This window comes from Nestor notabilis, unplaced genomic scaffold (assembly GCF_000696875.1).
Source record: "Nestor notabilis isolate BGI_N333 unplaced genomic scaffold, ASM69687v1 scaffold14187, whole genome shotgun sequence".
Taxonomy (NCBI): domain Eukaryota; kingdom Metazoa; phylum Chordata; class Aves; order Psittaciformes; family Psittacidae; genus Nestor; species Nestor notabilis.
Window position 1 is genome coordinate 1 of NW_009938043.1, and position 4,138 is coordinate 4,138.

The following is a 4,138-nucleotide window of genomic DNA, read 5'->3' on the forward strand; positions in this document are numbered from 1 at the left end:
GGGGGGGGGAGGAAAGCAGGAGATTTTTGATCACTTCATTGTAATTACTGTAAGTTTTTCCACCCATTCCCCCCCCCCTTCCTGGCACCCTCATTCCCCTCATCTCCAGTAAATATATCTGGATAGTCAGACCCACTGCGGATAACCTGGTAATTACAACTTCAGAATCCCCCTTAGTGCAGCACTTTCTTTTGGCTGTCTCTGCCTGCCCTCCATATCCTCCATATGCAAGTCCACACTGGGCAATGAGCATGGGTGACCTCCAGGAATGGAAGAATTCCATTTGCCCTTCCTCAAATGCTCCCATGCCAGCCCAGGCTTCCCTTCCCATGCCCCGTGCCCCAGGCAGGAGTGACCCTGGAAAGGGGAATGCTCCTGCAGCAGTCTGTGCTCCCCGTTTGTCCTGCATATGGGCATCAACACAGACCTCAGAGAGGGCTGGTGCTGTGGTCACAGGAAGCTACGTGGTACTTACCTGGCACAGTCCCTGGAGATTAAATAAAAATACAGAATTAATGGTGCAATTAGTGCCATCCCTGGGAGGAATCAAATGTCTAAGAGGAACCTTTGGTTAGCTGGGTTAGCCTGCAGCCCTTCCTGACATCTCTGGGTTACCTATCCTGCTCGCACAGTGCTATAATGAGCATCATTTCCAGATCAGCCATAAGGGGCACTGAAGTGTATCTTCTAAAAGTTCATGCCACTCTCTCAGCTTTGCTCATTCATTAAGCACAATGCAGGCAGAGATACTGCTCAGAGAACAACCAGGAAGGACTGCAAACCTGTGAATTTAGGGTTGTTCCTCTCCAAATGCCTAACAGCTCTGCAGGCTGAACATGCGGGCAGATTCCATGTCCATGTATGTATGAATACAGTGAAGAGCTCTGCTCTTCACGCAGGGAAGAGACTTGCAAGGCAAACTGTGACCAGAACACTTCTAATTGCCTGCAAGGTCCATTCTCCATCAGCATCTGAACTACCATCAGGACGGAATCCAGGCAACGGCACAGCACTTTGTTTTCCCTCTGGGCTGCTCCCAGCTCCTGGAGACAATTACAGTGCCAGCATTTGCAGAGCTGGACCCAGGTCTGAGCTTCACACATGATCTCACTATCACATTCGGATGTACTTGGTAAAATAAAGACTTCATGATGGCCCCTTTCCCCCCATAAAAGCAGAAGGAACCCAAAAGCTTTGATCCCATGGACTGTGATCGCTGTTTAGACTAACAAATCTGCCTGTCACTTTGGTCCCTGTTGGATTTGGTGGACTTTACCCAAACTTCAGAAATCATCCCTGAATATCCTGCATATGGATAGGGAGGGGTTTAGTGGAAGCATTCAGCTAAAAACAAGGCAGCAGAAGAGAGGGGAAGAAGGGAAAGAAAACATTAGAAAGGGTCACGGCTGGATTTGCTGAACAAATGAGCTCTCTCGTGACTCTGAGATCTCATCATACTCCTCTCAATTTTGTTGCAGGAAGCAGCATAAGACAATGACTGACCTTCAAGTACAGTGTGGGAATATGCAGGCTGACTCTCAACAAGAAAACCCCCCTAAAAGGGTATAATCAGATTTCCCGAGAGGAGATCTTCTTCTCCGCTGCTGTTTAATCTCTCCTACCATAGTGCTGTGTGTACTTTTAAAATAGATCGATCATGCATCAGGAAAAGAAAAGCAGAAAAGAGGGTGGAATGGTTTGTGCCTGTAACAGTAAACCAGCTGAGATGGAGGAGGGGAGCAGAGGCAGATGCAGCTGGCCTGCAGAATCCTTGAGCTGTTTGGTTACCAGCTATAGATGGATGCAGAGGTGGATGTACAGACAGGCAGCAGAGGCAGACCCGCCTGCCTGTCCCTTCACGTCTCATTAATGCTGTTCTTACTGTAACAGCACACAGTGACTGGGGGCTGCATGGGGACAAGGGAGGGAATGATCCCCTTCCCGAGGCTTCTGCTACCGAAATGGACAGGGTGAATGGTGGGAAGGTGAGAGCCACCATCAGGGGCATCACCCTCTGACTGCACCTCTACTGTGCACCCTCTGACTTACACCTCTCTACTGTGGTGTAAGGAACTGTCCAGCCAGTTCCTGTTTATTTCCAAAGGGATTTAACTGCTAGGGTTTAAAATGGTTTCAAACCCCCACGGCAGAGCAAGTGAATCATTTCCCACAAAAGGGGCTTGCAGAAGAGCTGAGACATGAACCTGCATTTACCCAAATTTACTCCAGCCCATTATCCACAAGGTCTAAGTCATCTGAGAGAGGTCATTTTCTCCAAGGCCAAGGATGACCAACTCCTTCAAACAGTTATAACATCAGATTCTAACCCCAAGACCTCTCTCTCAGCATGAAGCCTTTTACCCGTGCCCCTTGGGGTTTAACTTTCACCCTGACTTTTAAGTGAGGAAGAGGAGTGTGATGGGAGGAGCTTGTGGGCTGAGTCTCTCTAAAATCTGGTTTATATCAACTGAATCCTCCCTGACATAAAGACAATATGTCACTGAACTATTAGATATTAAATCCCAGGCTTGTCAGTGCAGGATCAGTCAGACACAGTTTAACTTTACTCACTGTGGTTTACTTTGTTTTCTTTCTTGTTGTCTCCCTGAAAACAGGTCCCTGGGCTTTTTGATTTATACTTTGCCATCTGAAATACGTAAAAGATGCGGTGCTTTTCCTCCCCCATGAATCTTCTGCAATTTTGCTCCAAATTTTCCTGAAGGTGACATGACAAATTACCACCAGAGTCAATTTGTGCTGGAGGAGGGCATCATTAAAACCAGAAGAATAGGGACACAAAAGAAAGGGTAAAGGGAGGATGGGGGAAAGAATAAGCTTGTGACCTCTTCAAATATGTCACCCTCCGAAGCAGGATGGAACTGGCAGGCTAATTACCCACAGGCAGGTTTGTTGATTCAGGGGAAAGGGAGAACTCAAAAGCTCATTTGACCCATTCAGGAGGATTGCTCTGCTTCTTGTTATCTGTTTTGGAAAGAGCAGAGGAGTAGAAAGAGGCGGGATATTTCACAGCATTGCTCAGAGCTAAGCCTCTGAAGCCTTCCCATGTCTCCATCGCTATAATCAGGCCCTGGTCCCCTCCTTTGTCAGGCTCTTCTCATTGCCCACCTGAATCTGACCCCAAAATCAATGGGCAGGAAGGAGACCATTTGATTATGGAATAAATCCCAGCCTGGTTTGTGTTAAAGGGACCTTAAAGCTTATCCAGTCCCAACCCCTGCCATGGGCAGGGACACCTTCCACTAGAGCAGGTTGCTCCAAGCCCCTGTGTCCAACCTGCCCTTGAACACTGCCAGGGATGGGGCAGCCACAGCTTCTCTGGGCACCCTGTGCCAGCGCCTCAGCACCCTCACAGGGAAGAGCTTCTGCCTCAGAGCTCATCTCAATCTCCCCTTGGGCAGGTTCAAGCCATTCACCTTGTTCTGTCCCTACATCCCTTGTCCAAAGCCCCTCTCCAGGTTTCCTGGAGCCCCTTTAGGCACTGGAGCTGCTCTAAGGTGTCCCCTTGAGGAGCCTTCTCTTCTCCAGCTGCCCCAGCCCAGCTCTCTCAGCCTGGCTCCAGAGCAGAGCTGCTCCAGCCCTCTGAATACAGCAGATGCTTCACTGTTCACACTGTATAAAGAAGGCTTTTATCTCTGGTGCAGCTCAGAACAGTCAAGTAGCTACAGGTAATTCGATATAAAGAGCAAAATAAACCTTTAATATGTTCACTTTATTTTCCCAATGAACAGCACCATTGTAAGCAGTATTAATATGAGTCGTGTTGCCATGTGTTACTTCTCCCACATCTTTCAGAGGTGTTGGGAGGGGAGCTTGTTTGTGTAGAGAACAGTGTCCCTGGTGTTTGCTTCTGTATCTTGTTTCAACACTCCGCAGACAAAGAACTGCTTCTCCCTGGTGCAGTCCTGGGGATAGTTTCTTCATTGTAAACAGTGATTTTCACCACAAACACCAAGGTATCAGTGGGGATCAGATTCTGAATTACTTGTGAAAATACCTGTTTTCACAACATGACTGCTAACAGAGTAAATAGTAGCTGGGTCACACATAGTCCTACAAAACACTGGATCTGGTATGTTTGGTCTCTCTTGGTCCTAGAGGAATTTTACCCTGTTTATTC